Source organism: Salmo trutta, chromosome 6, assembly GCF_901001165.1.
Source record: "Salmo trutta chromosome 6, fSalTru1.1, whole genome shotgun sequence".
Lineage (NCBI taxonomy): Eukaryota > Metazoa > Chordata > Actinopteri > Salmoniformes > Salmonidae > Salmo > Salmo trutta.
Window position 1 is genome coordinate 11,163,512 of NC_042962.1, and position 18,865 is coordinate 11,182,376.

Consider the following 18,865-nt stretch of genomic DNA (forward strand, 5'->3'; position numbering starts at 1 on the left):
CCCAGGACTGCTACTTCCACAATAAATGTTGTTTTTGTTCGAAATAATCCATATTTATGTCCAAATACCACGTTTTGTTCGTGCGTACAGAGCACTATCCAAAGGCATAATGTGCGAGCGTGGTACCAGAGACGAAAAGTCTAAATGTTCCATTACCGTTCTTAGAAGCATGTCAAACGCTGTTTAAAATCAATCTTTATGGTATTTTTAACGTAAAAATGCGATAATATTCCAACCGGACAATAGCATATTCATTCAAGAAGATCCTGCGAGCGCATATCCAATCCCTTTGCCCCCAGGCAGTCCACTGATTGACTGAGCTACTATTCTCTGCCCAGTGACAGGAGAATGCTGAAAGAACTTTCTGAAGGCTGTTGACAGCCAATGGAAGCCTTAGGAAGTGCAGTGTGACCACACAGATAGAGATTCAAAAGAAGAACTACAATTCTCAGACTTTCCACTTCCTGGTTGGACATCTTTAAGTCATACAACAAATTCTCAATTGGATTGAGGTCTGGGCTTTGACTAGGCCATTCCAACACATTTAAATGTTTCCCCTTAAACCACTCGAGTGTTGCTTTAGCAGTATGCTTAGGGTCATTGTGAAGGTGAACCTCCATCCCAGTCTCAAATCTCTGAGAGACTGAAAAAGGTTTCTCTCAAGAATCAAGTATTTCCCCGTATTTAACGCCATTCATAATTCCTTCAATTTCGGACCAGTTTTCCAGTCCCTGCTGATGAAAACATCCCCACAGCATGATGCTGCCACCACCATGCTTCGCTGTGGGGATGGTATTCTGGGGGTGATGATAGGTTTTGGGTTTTCACCAGACATACCGTTTTCCTTGATGGCCAAAAAGCTCAATTTTAGTCTCATCTGACCAGAGTACCTTCTTCCATTTGTTTGGGGAGTCTCCCACATGCCTTTTGGCGAACACCAAATATGTTTGCTTATTTTTTTCTTTAAACTGTTGGGGCTAGGGGGCAGTATTTTCACGGCCGGATAAAAAACGTACCCGATTTAAACTGGTTACTACTCTTGCCCAGAAACGAGAAAATGCATATAATTAGTAGATCTGGATAGAAAACACTCTAAAGTTTCTAAAACTGTTTGAATGGTGTCTGTGAGTATAACAGAACTCATATGGCAGGCCAAAACCTGAGAAGATTCCATGCAGGAAGTGCCCTGTCTGACAATTTGTTGTCCTTCTGTTGCATCTCTATCGACATTACAGCATCTGTGCTTTTACGTGACACTTTCTAAGGCTTCCATTGGCTCTCTAAAGCGTTTAGAAAGCGGAATGACGTGTCTCCTGTCTCTTGGCAAAGTACAGCAGCAGAGTTTGTAAGCAGAGCTTGTTTCAGACTCTGGGCCTATTCAGAACAGGTGTATATATACTGAGATCATGTGACAGGTCATGTGACACTTAGATTGCACACAGGTGGACTTTATTTAACTAATTATTTGACTTCTGAAGGTAATTGGTTGCACCAAATCTTATTTAGGGGCTTCATAGCAAAGGAATACATATACATACATAATACATATTCACCCACCACTTTTCTGATTTTTTTAACCTTTTTCTTTTAACCCCTGGTCGGGACATCCAGCGAAAAATCATATCGCCATTAGCATAACAAAATGTAATATATATATTTTTTCAAATATAGAACTATGTTATATCGTTTTATAGATACACCTCTCCTGAATCGAACCACGTTGTCCGATTTCAAAAAGGCTTTACAGCAAAAGCAAAACATTAGATTATGTTAGAGGAGTATATCGTAAAAGTAGCCACATAGCCATTTTCCGACCAACCACATGCAACACAAATAACCAAAAAACAGCTAAATGCAGCACTAACCTTTGACAATCTTCATCAGATGACACACCTAGGACATCATGTTACACAATACATGCATTCTTTTGTACGATAAAGTTCATATTTATATATAAAAACAGCATTTTACATCGGCGCGTGACGTTGACTAACTATTTTCCCTCAAATGCATCCGGTGAAACAGTGCTACAATTTACTAAATTACTATTCGAAAACATTTTTAAAATGTAATATTGTCATTCTAAGATTTATAAATAAATGAATATCTCTTGAAAGCACCTGTAATGCCAGATTTAAAAATAACTTTACTGGGTAATCACACTGCGATAAAAGGGGATGCGATACAGGTCAGCGCCATCTTGGAACAATCGCATATCAAATCTACTCTTGTATACTATTGTCAATAATCCCTTACCTTTGATTATCTTTATCAGAAAGCACTTCCAGGAATCCCAGGTCCACAACAAATGTATTTTCGTTCGAAAAAGTTAATCCTTTACGTCCCAATAGCTTGTTCTTGTTAGCGCGTTCTGAAGGCTGCTCCAAAACCTCCGTCGGCTGCGGGACTTCTCTCTCAACAAAATGCATTTTTTTTAAATGTAGGTTCGTTCAAACATGTCAAACGTTGTATAACATAAATCTTTAGGGCCTTTTTCAACCAGAGCTCCAATAAGATTCAAGGGGGACGATTGCATTGTGTTTCAAAACGTTTCAAAAGGGTAGGGTAGCCAGGGGTGCCGGCGTCATAATGGTGATGGCCATCTCCATGTGACCACGTTCCACTGCGTCTCATTCATTCAGTTTTCACAGTAGAAGGCTCAAATCACTATGTAAAGACTGGGGACATCTAGTGGAAGCAATAGGAAGTGCTCAATGAACTATTGCTCACGGTGTGATTTATAGGCAAGGTGCTGAAGTTGAGTCCGCAATTCAGAATTCCACATCCTGTTACGATCGGTCTCGGGGTTTTGACTGCCATATGAGTTCTGTTATACTCACAGACACCATTCAAACAGTTTTAGAAACTTTAGGGTGTTTTCTATCCACAAGTATTAATTATATGCATATCCTAGCTTCTGAGTTTGAGTAGGAGGTCGTTTAAAATGGGCACGAATTTCTTTCAAAAATCGCTGTAGCGCCCCCTATGCTAGGCGACCGTCAAGAGGTTAAACAAGTTCTTTTTTTTCATTTCACTTCACCAATTTAGACTATTTTGTGTATGTCCATTACATGAAATCCAAATAAAAATACATTTAAATGACAGGTTGTTATGCAACAAAATAGGAAAAACGCCAAGGGAGGTGAATACTTTTTCAAGGCATTGTATTTAATGAAGCTGCCAGTTGAGGTCTTGTGAGGCGTCTGTTTCTCAAAATTGACACTCTAATGTACTTGTCCTCTTGCTCAGTTGTTCACCGGGGCCTCCCACTCCTCTCTCTATTGTATTATCTTTGTAAACTTGGATTAGCTAATACAACGTGCCATTGGAACACAGGAGTGATAATTGCTGATAATGGGCCTCTGTATGCCTATGTAGATATTCCATAAAAAATCAGCCAATTTCCTGCAGCAATGTCATTTACAACATTAACAATGTCTACACTGTATTTTTGATCAATTTGATGTTATTTTAATGGACAAAAATGAGCTTTTCTTCCAAAAACAAGGACATTTCTGAGTGACCCCAAACTTTTGAATGGTAGTGTATATATCAACGAACTGTCGTGGGCACTAGAACAGTCTGCAGCACCCGGCCTCACCCTACTGGAATCTGAAATCAAATGTCTACTGTTTGCAGATGATCTGGTGCTTATGACCCCAACAAAGGAGGGCCTACTGCAGCACCTAGATTTTCTGCACAGATTCTGTCAGACCTGGGCCCTGACAATAAATCTCAGTAAGACAAAAATAATGGTGTTCCAAAAAATGTCCAGTTGCCAGGACCATGATTACAAATTCCATCTAGACACCGTTGCCATAGAGCACACACAAAACTATACATACCTCAGTCTAAATATCACTACCACAGGTAACTTCCACAAAGCTGTGAATGATCTGAGAGACAAGGCACGAAGGGCCTTCTATGCCATCAAAAGGAACATCAAATTCTACATACCAATTAGGATCTTGCTAAAAATACTTGAATCAGTTAAAGAACCTGTTGCCCTTTATGGTTGTGAGGTCTGGGGTCCACTCACCAACCAAGAATTCACAAAATGGGACAAACACCAAATTGAGACTCTGCATGCAGAATTCCGAAGGCAGACCTGGCTCTCAAGAGAAGACAAGCTATGTGCAAACTGCCCACAAAATGAGGTGGAAACTGAGCTGCACTTCCTAACCTCCTGCCAAATGTATGACCATATTAGAGACACATATTTCCCTCAGATTACACAGACCCCCAATGAATTTGAAAACAAATCCAATTTTGATAAACTCCCATATCTACTGGGTGAAATACCACAGTGTGCAATCACAGCAGCAAGGTTTGTGACCTGTTGCAACAAGAAAAGGGCAACCAGTGAAGAACAAACACCATTGTAAATACAACCCATGTTTATGTTTATTTATTTTCCGTTTTGTACTATTTGCACGTCATTAATGCAACCGCTGTGACAGATTTCAAAAAAGCTTCACGGGGAAAGCACACTTTGCAATAATCTGAGTACAGCGCTCAGAAAAAAACATCAGGCAAAACAGATACCCGCCATATTGGATTCAGCTAACATCATAAATAGCATTATAAATATTCACTTACCTTTGATGATCTTCATCAGAATGCACTCCTAGGAATCCCAGGTCCACAATAAATGTTGTTTTGTTCGATAAAATCTACCATTTATGTCCTTTTTGTTCGTGCATTCAGTAAGCTACTCCAAATGTAGGAAGCGCGCAGAAAATTTCACGACAAAAAGTTTTAAAAAAAGTTCTATTTACGTTCGTAGAAACATGTCAAACGTTGTATAGCATCAATCTTTAGGGCCTTTTTAACATAAAACTTCAATAATCTTCCAACCGGACGATTCCAATGTCTTGAAAAATGTAATGGAACACAGCTAACGCTCATGCGAATGAACTCATGTCCACTCCTGAGTCAACAAATTCCAACTTCCTTTGTTCGCTCTCTGTTCACCATAGAAGCCTCAAACAACTTTCTAAAGACTGTTGACATCTAGTGGAAGCCTTAGGAAGTGCAAAATGAACCCTAAGTCACTGTATACTGAATAGGCCCAGTCTTGAAAAACTACAAACCACTTCCTGGTTGCATTTCTTCTCAGGTTTTTGCCTGCCATAAGAGTTCTGTTATACTCACAGACATCATTCAAACAGTTTTAGAAACTTCAGAGTGTTTTCTATCCAAATCTACTAATGATATGCATATCCTACTTTCTGAGCCCGAGTAGTAGGCAGTTTAATTTGGGCACGTCATTCATCCGAATTTCCGAATAGTGTCACTAAAAAGTTGAAGTTACTGTCACTAAAAAGTTAAACACTATTTATAGACATAATATGACATTTGAAATGTCTTTATTCTTTTGGAACTTTTGTCAGTGTTTATTTCACATTTGTTTATTATCTATTTCACTTGCTTTGGCAATGTAAACATATGTTTCCAACGCCAATAAAGCCCCTTGAATTGAATTGAATTGAGAGAGAGAGAGAGAGAGAGAGAGAGAGAGAGGGGGGGGGGTCAGTAGTTCATGTTATAGAGGTTTTGTGTGTGTGTGTGTGTGTGTGTGTGTGTGTGTGTGTGTGTGTGTGTGTGTGTGTGTGTGTGTGTGTGTGTGTGTGTGTGTGTGTGTGTGTGTGTGTGTGTGTGTTGTGTGTGTGTGTGTGTGAGACAGAGGTAATTCATGTTAGGGATAGAGAGAGAGAGAGAGAGAGAGAGAGAGAGAGAGAGAGAACGATTGAGTAGTGGGACAGACCAAACCACATGGGAACCCAAACCCACAGAAGAGAGGAGAAGAAGGAAAGATATGAAACCAGATGTGAGTAGGTGGAGGAAACAGATAAAACGGTAGGATAGTTCTCCTGCTTTGAAAGAGAAAAACAGAGAGCCAGACAGATTTCCCCTTTGCCCTCTTCCCTCTCTTCTTTTCTTGTTCACCCAGCCAGTGAATACTAATGGTTTTCCTCATCCTCCCCCATCCCCCCCTCTCGTCCTCCCTCTCCTCCCCCTCCCCTTGGACAGTGCAGCATTGTTTGTTGCAGGGCCCTTTTCTTTCAAACTTAATTACCTTCTCCCCTTCTGTGGCGCTGAGGGCTGAAGTTGCACACACACACACTAACATGGAGGGCTGAAGTTGCTCTGTGTGTATGTGTGCGTGTGTGTGGAGGGGGGGTTGGCTCTGTGGCAGCGAAGGTCCTCACACATTTTTGCGAGAGAGAGAGACCAGCAAGAGCCTCTAAGCTGGTTAATGTATAGTATAATTGTGTCAGGAAAAGTGTGAGTGTGTGGTATAATTGTCAGGACATAGGGTGCCCTTTGTTTGTATGGTTCATTTCCATTCAAACCTAATTATCAGGAGCGTGTTCCCAGATTCCCTGCTAAAGAAAATTCCTGCTTTTCTCTCTCTGTGTCTCTCTCTCTCTCTCTCTCTCTCTCTCTCTCTCTCTCTCTCTCTCCATGTCTCTCAATTCAATTCAATTCAAGGGGCTTTATTGGCATGGGGAAACATATGTTAACATTGCCAAAGCAAGTGAAATAGATAATATCCAAAAGTGAAATAAACAATATAAATGAACAGTAAACATTACACTCATAGAAGTTCCAAAAGAATAAAGACATTACAAATGTTATATTATGCATATGTACAGTGTTGTAATGATGTGCAAATGGTTAAAGTACAAAAGGGGGAAAAAATAAGCATAAATATGGGTTGTATTTACAATGGTGTTTGTTCTTCACTGGTTGCCCTTTTCTTGTGGCAACAGGTCACAAATCTTGCTACTGTGATGGCACACTGGTATTTCACCCAGTAGATATGGGAGTTTATCAAAATCGATTTGTTTCAAATTATTTGTGGTTCTGTGTAATCTGAGGGAAATATGTGTCTCTAATATGGTCATACATTTGGCAGGAGGTTAGGAAGTGCAGCTCGGTTTCCACCTCATTTTGTGGGCAGTGTGCACATAGCCCGTCTTCTCTTGAGAGCCAGGTCTGCCTATGGCGACCTTTCTCAATAGCAAGGCTATGCTCACTGAGTCTGTATGCTCACAAAGCTTTCCTTAAGTTTGGGTCAGTCACAGTGGTCAGGTTTTCTGCCACTGTGTACTCTCTGTTTAGTGCCAAATAGATTTCTAGATTGCTATGTTTTTTTGTTAATTCTTTCCAATGTATCATGTAATTTTCTTTTTGTTTTCTCATGATTAGTTTGGGTCTAATTGTGTTGCTGTCCTGGGGCTCTGTGGGGTCTGTTTTGTTTGTGAACAGATCCCCAGAACCAGCTTGCTTAGGGGACTGTTTTCCAGGTTCATCTCTCTGTAGGTGATGGCTTTGTTATGGAAGGTTTGGGAATTGCCTCCTTTTAGGTGGTTGTAGAATTTAACGGCTTTTTTCTGGATTTTGATAATTAGCGGATGTCTACTCTGCATGCATTATTTGGTGTTTCACATTGTACACGGAGGATATTTTTGCAGAATTCTGCATACAGTTACAATTACAATTTGGTGTTTGTCCCGTTTTGTGAATTCTTGGTTGGTGAGCGGAACCCAGACCTCACAACCATCAAGGGCAATGGGTTCTATAACTGATTCAAGTATTTTTTGCCAGATCCTAATTGGCATGTCTTGTCCTTCTTGCCTTGTCTCTCAGATCGTTCACAGCTTTGTGGAAGTTACCTGTCGCGCTGATGTTTAGGCCAATGTATGTATAGTCTTTTGTCTGTTCTTGGGCAACGGTGTCTAGATGGAATTTGTACTTGTGGTCCTGGCGACTGGACCTTTTTTGGAACACCATTATTTTGATCTTACTGAGATTTACTGTCAGGGCCCAGGTCTGACAGAATCTGTGCAGAAGATCTAGGTGCTGCATTAGGCCCTCCTTGGTTTGTGTCAGAAGCACCAGATCATCAGCAAACATTAGACATTCAACTTCAGATTCTCCCTCACTCTCTCTCTCTCTGTCTCTCTCTCTCTCCCCGTTTTCTCTCTCTCTAAAGACATTAACTATGTAGATTGTGTATTGCTTTGATGTAGTAAACTCTTTAGCCGGAGAAGCAGTGTGGTGAGGCGGCTGGAGCCCTACAGTCAGTTTACTCTGCTCACTTCTGAGTGGAAGCCATGTCTTTTCAACCTCCTAATGGTGAAGGTTAGGACTGAGGGTGGGTTCATATGATCCTAGATCCGCTGCTAGCGGTGGTAGGTACAGATCTAGCATCAGCTTACCCTCCAAAATGTCGGACAGGGAAAAGCAAAACAGACCTTAGTTCTGTGTCTGGAGGTATCATTATACTGTAATATTTGATTCTGAGAATGAATAAGTTGCCCCAAAGCACAGGTACAACTTAATGCATTCAACTGAAATGTGTCATCCGCATTTAACCCAACCCCTCTGAATCAGAGAGGTGGGTGGGGCTGCAGGTGTTAACTGCCTTGCTCAATAACAGAACCACAGATTATTCCACCTTGGCAGCTCAGGGATTCAAACCAGCAACCTTTCTGTTACTGGCCCAATGCTCTTAACCGCTAGGCTACCTGCTGCTAGCTGCTGCTAGGCTGCGTGCCGCTAGGCTCCCTTTTGCTAGCGGCTGCTAGGCTACCTGCTGCTACCTGTTGCTAGGCTACCTGCCGCAAAGCTACCTGCTGCTACCTGCTGCTAGGCTACGTGCCACTAGGCTACCTGCTGCTAGGCTACGTGCCACTAGGCTATCTGCTGCTAGGCTACCTGCTGCTAGGCTACCTGCCGCTCTCCCTGTACGACGTCAGATATATTTCCATCCACCTAATGGTGAAGGTTAGGACTGAGGGTGGGTTCATATGATCCTAGATCTGTGGTTAAGAAGTGTATTCTACCTAGAGCATTAGAGTTGTGTGTTTCTCTATTCCTAACCTGGTATTCAGGTATTTTCTCCAACAATGAAAGGACATGTCGGTCCCTGCAGGTAGTCAGGTATACTGTTACACCTGGAACTATAGAGGCCAATTTACCTTTCATCATGCAGATGAGGAGAACCTGGCACACATGCATTGACACACACACACCTGGCACACGTCCAAACTCCAGTTCCCTTCTCTGCTCTCTTTAATGTCTCCTTGATCACATGCAGTTCTTATGTTGTTGTCATCTTATTTTATTTGCTAAAAGGCATTTTGCGGAGAAGGTAATTTGTTAGACTCCTGTGTTAGTCAGAACACGTTTTGTTGAGGTGTGTATGTGTCTCTAACAGTACACCTTCAGGCAACAAAACAGAGGTGGCATGAAAACGAAGACATCCCCTCTCACCCTCCCTCCCATACACCCTCCCTCCTTTTGTAATTTTCTCTCGTCCTTTCTTTTAGGCTTTAAACAGAGTGTGTGTGTCTCTCTCTGTATCCTTTGATGCAGCCAGTGCACCCTTTCACCAGGAGAAGATCGTTCCTTCTTGATGGGTTTTTCACCATTTTGTTTCTAGATGACAACAAATAAACAGTTAGAATTAGCCGTGGAGCTCTATTCAGAGCTTTGTTTCCGGGAGATAGATGCTTTGGTCTCACTCTCCTTTGTTTTTCACTAACACTCTATGACATCTTGATGGAGGATTTGATTTTGGGGGAGAGGCCTCTTGCTTAGACTGGGGTGACCTTAGCTAACGCAGAGGAGAAACACACACAAACACACACACACACACACACACACACACACACACACACACGGATGTGCTGTTTTTTTTACAGTAAGTTTCACTTTTAATATTTTCTTCTCTGCGAATTACAGACTGTCACACTTTTTGGAATAAAAACCTGTAAAAACACCAGGAAATCAGCTTCAAGTGATTTTAATTCAAGAAATCGGTTCATTTAATAGACACGTGATCATAAACAAATACAAGCAAGGTTTGAAATGATGATGTTTTGTTGCAGTATTATATCTGTTCGGGCTTCTTGTGGTTCATTTGTACAAATCATTTGTAATTGTGTTCAGGCGCCCTGGCCATTCGCTCAAGAAGAAATTGGCCAGCGGCTGGATCTAGTTGATGATCTCTGTTGTATGTTATGGTGGTACAGGTATAAAGTATTAGATGATGTATTTTATGATACAGGTATTAAGCATTAGATGTTGTATATTATTGTGGTACAGGTATCAAGTATTTTATGTTGTATATTATTGTGGTACAGGTATAAAGCATTAGATGTTGTATTTTATAATACAGGTATTACGTTTTGCATGTTGTATTTTGTTAAACAGGTATAAAGTATTAGATGTTGTATATTATGGTGGTACAGGTATAAAGTATTAGATGTTGTATATTCTGATACAGGTGTAAAGAATTAAATGTTTTATATTATGGTACAGGTATAAAGCATTAGATGTTGTATATTATGATACAGGTATACAGTATTCGATGTTGTATTTTATAATACTGGTATAAAGCAATATATGTTGTATATTATATATATATATTGTATATATTAATATGATATTGTATATATAAAATGTATAAAGCTTTAGATGTTGTGTATTATTATACAGGTTTCAAGTACTAGATGATGTATATTATGGTGATACAGGTATAAAGTTTTAGATGTTGTATATGATGATGGTACATGTATAAAGTTTTAGATGTTGCATGTTGTGGTAAAGGTATTAGATGTTGTATATTATGATACAGGTATAACGTTTTTTATGTTGTATCTTATGATATAGGTATAAAGTTTTAGATGTTGTAGATTATGATACAGATATAAAGCTTTAGCTGTTGTATATTATGGTGGTACAGGTATAATGCACTAGATGTTGTATATAATGTTGGTACAGGTGTAAAGGAATAGATCTTGTATATTTTGGTGGTACAGGTATAACGTTTTGGATGTTGTATTTATGATACAGGTGTAAAGTTTTAGATGTTGTATATTATGGTGGTACTTTCATAATGCAATAGATTTTGTATATTATGATACAGGTATAAAGTATTGGATGTTGTATATTAGGATACAGGTATTAAGCATTACGTAGATGTTGTATATTATGGTGGTTCAGGTATCAAGTATTAGATGTTGTATATTATGGTTGTACATGTTTAAAGCATGTGATGTGGTATATCATGATACAGGTAAATAGTAATATATGTTGTACATTGTGATACAGGTATACAATTTTAGATGTTGTATATTATGATACAGGTATTAAGCATTAGATGTTATATATTATGGTGGTGCAGGTATAAAGTATTAGATGTTGTGTATTATTATATACATATCAAGTATTAGATGTTGTATATTATGGTGGTACATGTATAAAGTATTAGATAGTGTATATTATGATTTAGGTGTCACATATTAGATGTTGTATATTATCAAATCAAATCAAAGTTTTTTGGCATGTGCGCCGAATACAACAGTTGTAGACCTTACAGTGAAATGCTTACATACGGACTCTAACCAATAGTGCAAAAAAGGTGTTATGTTAACAATAGGTAAGTAAATAAATAATACAACAGTAAAAAGACAGGCTATATATGATGTCGAGGCTATAAAAGTAGCGAGGCTACATACAGACACAGGTTAGTCAGGCTGATTGAGGTAGTATGTACATGTAGATATGGTTAAAGTGACTATGCATATATGATGAACAGAGAGTAGCAGTAGCGTAAAATAGTGGTTGGCGGGTGGTGGGTGGCGGGACACAATGCAGATACCCCGGTTAGCCAATGTGCGGGAGCACTGGTTGGTCGGTCCAATTGAAGGACAATGTACAATAATGTATTGTTAAAGTGACTATGCATATATGATAGACAGAGAGTAGCAGCAGTGTAAAAATAGGGGTTGGGGGAGTGGGAGTTGGTGGGGGGTCACACAATGCAAATAGTCGGTGTAGCCATTTGATTACCTGTTCAGGAGTCTTATGGCTTGGGGGTAAAAACTGTTGAGAAGACTTTTTGTCCTAGACTTGGCACTCCGGTAACACTTGCCATGCGGTAGTAGAGAGAACAGTCTATGACTGGGGTGGCTGTGGTCTTTGACAATTTTTAGGGCCTTCCTCTGACATCGCCTGGTGTAGAGGTCATGGATGGCAGGCAGCTTAGCCCCAGTGATGTACCGGGCTGTACGCACTACCCTCTGTGGTGCCTTGGAGTCAGAGGCCAAGCAATTGCCGTACCAGGCAGTGATGCAACCAGTCAGGATGCTCTCGATGGTGCAGCTGTAGAATCCTTTGAGGAGCTCAGGATCCATGCCAAATCTGTTTAGTTTACAGATGATACAGGTATAAAGCATTAGATGTTGTATATTATGATACAGGTATAAAGCATTAGATGTTGTATATTATGGTCCAGGTATAAAGCATTAGATGTTGTATATTATGGTACAGGTATAAAGCATTAGATGTTGTATATTATGGTACAGGTATAAAGCATTAGATGTTGTATATTATGGTACAGGTATAAAGCATTAGTTGTTGTATATTATGGTACAGGTATAAAGTATTAGATGTTGTACAATTTGGTGGTACAGGTATAAAGCATAAGATATTGTATATTATGATACAGGTATAAATTATTTGACGTTGTATTTTATGGTGGTACTGTTATAAAGTATTAGATGTTCTATATTATGGTACGGGTATTAAGCTTTTGATGTTGTATGTTTTGATACAAGTATAAGGTGTTATATGTTGTATATTATGGTAGTACAGGTATAAAGCATTATATGCTGTATTTTATAAAACAGGTATAAAGTATTACATATTGTATATTATGATACAGGTATAAAATATTAGTTGTTGTATATTATGGTACAGGTATAAAGCATTAGATGTTGTATATTATGGTGGTACAGGTATAAAGTATTAGATGTTGTATATTATGGTACAGGTATAAAGTATTAGATGTTGTATATTATGGTGGTACAGTATAAAGTATTAGATGTTGTATATTATGGTGTTTCAGGTATAACGTTTTAGATGATGTATATTATGGTAAAGGTATAAAACATTAGATGTTGAATATTATGGTGGTACAGGTATACATTGTTAGATGTTTATGTTACGGTACAGGTATAAATCGTTAGATGTTGTATATTATGGTACAGGTATAAAGCATTAGTTGTTCTATATTATGATACAGGTATAAAGTATTAGATGTTGTATGTTGTGGTACAGGTTTAAACCATTAGATGCTGAATGTAGTTGATGATCCCTGCTCTAGTTACTCAGGAGGCTAAACGTTTAACTTGTAACACTGTACATTGTGGCTTGTTTTGGAACAACTAAAAGCAGAGAGCTAGGGAGCTAGTTAGTGTTGCCAAAAAGCACCCAATTGTCATACTTGAGTAAATGGGAACCCTAACCCTAACCCTAACCTTAACAGGAAATGACTGAAATGAAATTGAGATTCACCCAATAAAATTCTACTTGTGTAAAAGTCTGAAAATATTTGGTTTTAAATATACACTGCTCAAAAAAATAAAGGGAACACTTAAACAACACATCCTAGATCTGAATGAAATAAATAATCTTGTTAAATACTTTTTTCTTTACATAGTTGAATGTGCTGACAACAAAATCACACAAAAAGAATCAATGGAAATCCAATTTATCAACCCATGGAGGTCTGGATTTGGAGTCACACTCAAAATGAAAGTGGAAAACCACACTACAGGCTGATCCAAATATGATGTAATGTCCTTAAAACAAGTCAAAATGAGGCTCAGTAGTGTGTGTGGCCTCCACGTGCCTGTATGACCTCCCTACAATGCCTGGGCATGCTCCTGATGAGGTGGCGGATTGTCTCCTGAGGGATCTCCTCCCAGACCTGGACTAAAGCATCCGCCAACTCCTGGACAGTCTGTGGTGCAACGTGGCGTTGGTGGATGGAGCGAGACATGATGTCCCAGATGTGCTCAATTGGATTCAGGTCTGGGGAACAGGCGGGCCAGTCCATAGCATCAATGCCTTCCTCTTGCAGGAACTGCTGACACACTCCAGCCACATGAGGTCTAGCATTGTCTTGCATTAGGAGGAACCCAGGGCCAACCGCACCAGCATATGGTCTCACAAGGGGTCTGAGGATCTCATCTCGGTACCTAATGGCAGTCAGGCTACCTCTGGCGAGCACATGGAGGGCTGTGCAGGCCCCCAAAGAAATGCCACCCCACACCATGACTGACCCACCGCCAAACCGGTCATGCTGGAGGATGTTGCAGGCAGCAGAACGTTCTCCACGGCGTCTCCAGACTCTGTCACGTCTGTCACGTGCTCAGTGTGAACCTGCTTTTATCTGTGAAGAGCACAGGGCGCCAGTGGCGAATTTGCCAATCTTGGTGTTCTCTGGCAAATGCCAAACGTCCTGCACGGTGTTGGGCTGTAAGCACAACCCCCACCTGTGGACGTCGGGCCCTCATACCACCCTCATGGAGTCTGTTTCTGACCGTTTGAGCAGACACATGCACATTTGTGGCCTGCTGGAGGTCATTTTGCAGGGCTCTGCCAGTGCTCTTCCTGCTCCTCCTTGCACAAAGGCGGAGGTAGCGGTCCTGTTGCTGGGTTGTTGCCCTCGTACGGCCTCCTCCACGTCTCCTGATGTACTGGCCTGTCTCCTGGTAGCGCCTCCATCCTCTGGACACTACGCTGACAGACACAGCAAACCTTCTTGCCACAGCTCGCATTGATGTGCCATCCTGGATGAGCTGCACTACCTGAGCCACTTGTGTGGGTTGTAGACGCCGTCTCATGCTACCACTAGAGTGAAAGCACCGCCAGCATTCAAAAGTGACCAAAACATCAGCCAGGAAGCATAGGAACTGAGAAGTGGTCTGTGGTCCCCACCTGCAGAACCACTCCTTTATTGGGGGTCTCTTTCTAATTGCCTATAATTTCCACCTGTTGTCTCTTCCATTTGCACAACAGCATGTGCAATCTATTGTCAATCAGTGTTGCCTCCCTGGTGGACAGTTTGATTTCACAGAAGTGTGATTGACTTGGAGTTACATTGTGTTGTTTAAGTGTTCCCTTTATTTTTTTGAGCAGTATACTTAAGTGTCAAAAGTAAATGGAATTGCTCAAATATATTTAAGTATCAAAAGTAAAAATGTAAATTATTTCAAATTGCTTTTATTATTCAAACCAGACTGCACCATTTTCTATTTTTTATTTATTTTATTTACAGATACCCAGTGACACACTCCAACTCTCAGACATCTCTTGACAAGTGCGTCAATTGGACTATTGCACCAAGTACTTTTGGGTGTCAGGGAAAAATGTACGAAGTAAATAGTATATTATTTTCTTTCGAAATGTAATATAGTAAAAGTAAAATTTAAAAAAACATATAAATAGTAAAGTACAGATACCTCAAAAAACAACTAAAGTAATACTTGAATGTATTTACTTAATTACTTTACCCCACTGGTAAATCGTTAGTAGAGAGCGAGAGAGATGGTGTGAAAAGAAAGGAGAAGAGAATTCCCCTGCTTTAGAAAGTATGCTGTCCTCTTTGAGCGAGAGAAAAGCAGATGGAGGGAGTGAGAGAAAGAGGGAGAGAGGGAGAGAGAGAGAGAGAGGGAGGAGGAGGGAGTAACAACAATAGGCCTAGGACTCTTTTAGCCCTCTTTACGCTGGGGTCTGGTTAGCATTCCACTGCTATTATTTCTCTCAGCATCAGATCAGACACTTCTTTAATCACTTCACAGTGTGTGTGTGTTTGTGTGTGTTCATGGGAGGCCAGGGACAGGCAGGCTTAATTAAAAACTAGAGGTAGGACTGGTCCCAGCAATCGCTTTTGTTCTAGTAGGAAAAAGGAACTGTTTCAAACCAGGGGAAAGTTGGCCTCGTTGTCTCTCTCTCATTCTCTCTCTCTCTCTCTTTCTTTCTCTCTCTCTCTCTCTCTCTCTCTCTCTGTCTCTCTGTGTCTCTCTCTCTCTCTCTCTCTCTCTCTGTCTCTCTCTCTCTCTCTGTGTCTCTCTGTCTCTCTCTCTCTCTCTCTGTCTCTCACTCTCTCTCTCTCTCTCTCTCTCTGTCTCTCTCTCTCTGTCTCTCTGTCTCTCTGTCTCTCTCTGTCTCTCTCTGTCTCTCTCTCTCTGTCTCTCTCTCTCTCTCTCTCTGTCTCTCTCTCTCTCTCTGTCTCTGTCTCTGTCTCTCTCTGTCTCTCTCTGTCTCTCTCTGTCTCTCTCTGGGTTTTAAAAGCTGCTGCTCAGAAAGTTGACGGATAAAATATAGAGAAAAGAGGAGTTCTGATTTTATCAAACAAATATTAAACCTTGGTAGATTGATATTCATAAGGGGACAATCCTGGGAACAACTTCTCAAATAGTGTGCGCTGAGAGCTAACTGAAGTTTTGATGTAATCCTACTTTACTAGTTCCTGTGCTGTGAAACAGTGATTGTTGTTGTGACAGAAGCCAGACATCTAATGTAGAGCACTTCTCAAATAGTGTTAACACTGATTACCTGCATTAGCCTCAATGCTACTTTAGTTTAACACCTGGATTAGATTAATTAACACACTTTACCTGCATTAGCCTCAATGATACTTTAGTTTAACACCTGGGTTAGATGGATTAACACACTTTACCTGCCAGTACTAATGTTAATGTTGGGTCTGCTTGCAAAAGTGCACTGGCAGTAGGTTTACTAGAGATAGCATTAACTAGTTGTTAGCGCGCTATGTGTAGGAATTGCCTGTGAGCACAGATCTCAGATCAACTTACCCTCCCCAAATTCTAACCTTAACTACAGTGGGAAAACACAAAACTGACCTTAGATTATTGTCGATGGACAACTATTTCATTGTCTACAGTTGAGCTCTGTGTACCACGGTCTGTGCATGTGTGGTGAGTCTTATGCAGTGTAGAGACTTGTCTCAACACTAAGTCTTCAGAGAATATACATAATTCCTGTTAAACCAACTTTTTATGTCCAACACACACATCATGGGCTGTTACTGAGGAAGTAAGAAGCAAAAGGACAAGGAATGAATCCTCTAGTCTCTTTCATAATAGCACTTAAAGCCTGTTGCTACTAAACAGCTTTCGACTCAATGTCACGCTCTGACCTAGGAGAGCTGTGTTTTCTCTGTTTAGCTAGGCCAGGGTGTGATAGGTGGGTGGGCATTCTATGTTTTGTGTTCTATGTTTTGGCCGGGTATGGTTTCCAATCAGAGGCAGGTGTCTATCGTTGTCTCTGATTGGAAGCCATACTTAGGCAGCCTGTTTTTCCTTTGTTTTTTGTGGGTAGTTATTTTCCGTTTAGTTGTAAGTACCTGACGGAACTGTCTGCTGTCATTTTTTGTTTAATTTGTAAAGTGTTCATTCTTTTGCATTAAACGACAAGATGAACATATTCCACGCTGCACCTTGGTCTATTCACTTTGACGCCTGTGACACTCAATCATATTTTCCCTGTAAGCTTCTTAAAACAGGATGGTACAGAAGCCGGAATGAAGTTGACCTGACTTGACTAACTGGTCAGATTTGTGATTTTATGTTTGGAGAATGTAATGGGTAAATTGTGTCTTAGTGAAAATGACATAGATACTCTTAGTGCTTCTAGACTAGAGGGATAGAACAGCGGGTTTTATTGTTGTATAGCCTGCCTGTGTGTAAGACTGAGAGACATGTTTAACACTGTAGGCAAACATCTTATTCTCAGCATTAGAACCCACTGTTTCCACATTAATCACTGAATTTTTTATTTATTTTTTTATTTCACCTTTATTTAACCAGGTAGGCAAGTTGAGAACAAGTTCTCATTTACAACTGCGACCTGGCCAAGATAAAGCAAAGCAGTTCGACACATATAACAACACAGAGTTACACATGGAGTAAAACAAACATACACTCAATAATACAGTAGAAAAATAAATCTATATACAATGTGAGCAAATGAGGTGAGATAAGGGAGGTAAAGGGCAATAAATAGGCCATGGTGGCGAAGTAAATACAATATAGCAATTAAAACACTGGAAATACTGGGGTGCAAAGGAGCAAAATAAATAAATACAGTAGGGGAAGAGGTAGTTGTTTGGGCTATTTACAGATGAGCTATGTACAGGTGCAGTGATCTGTGAGCTGCTCTGACAGCTGGTGCTTAAAGCTAGTGAGGGAGATAAGTGTTTCCAGTTTCCGAGATTTTTGTAGTTCGTTCCAGTCATTGGCAGCAGAGAACTGGAAGGAGAGGCGGCCAAAGGAGGAATTGGCTTTGGGGGTAACAAGTGAGATATATACCTGCTGGAATGCATGCTACGGGTGGGTGCAGCTATGGTGACCAGCGAGCAGAGATAAGGCGGGACTTTACCTAGCAGGGTCTTGTAGATGACCTGGAGCCAGTGGGTTTGGCGACGAGTATGAAGCGAGGGCCAGCCAGCGAGAGCGTACAGGTCGCAGTGGTGGGTAGTATATGGGGCTTTGGTGACAAAACGGATGGCACTGTGATAGACTGCATCCAATTTGTTGAGTAGGGTGTTGGAGGCTATTTTGTAAATGACATCGCCAAAGTCGAGGATCGGTAAGATGGTCAGTTTTACGAGGGTATGTTTGGCAGCATGAGTGAAGGATGCTTTGTTGCGAAATAGGAAGCCGATTCTAGATTTAACTTTACATTACATTTTCTCAGATGTGTCATCTGTTTATTCATGTATTGTCTATTTGGCTTTATCTGTTGATTTAGCCCATCACATAGGGAGAACACATATATATATAACATTTGGTTTTTGTATCTGTACTTTTCTACATTGTATGATCTCTCTGCCATCTCAGATTAGAATTGATTATGGTACAGAACACACACACACACACACACACACACACACACACACACACACACACTTGATTTCAATCCTCACGCTTTACCATCCATATAGTTCCCTCCCACCGGCTGTGGATTGTTTCACTTT

At 40.5% G+C, this 18,865-nt stretch overlaps 1 protein-coding gene across 2 annotated transcripts in view; it reads left to right on the forward strand.

Annotated features, from left to right (window-relative positions):
- The window catches only part of LOC115195406 (zinc finger homeobox protein 4-like), a 66,714-nt gene that overhangs the window by 38,039 nt on the left and 9,810 nt on the right, over positions 1-18,865 (forward strand). The gene's annotated exons all lie outside the window — the stretch shown is intronic.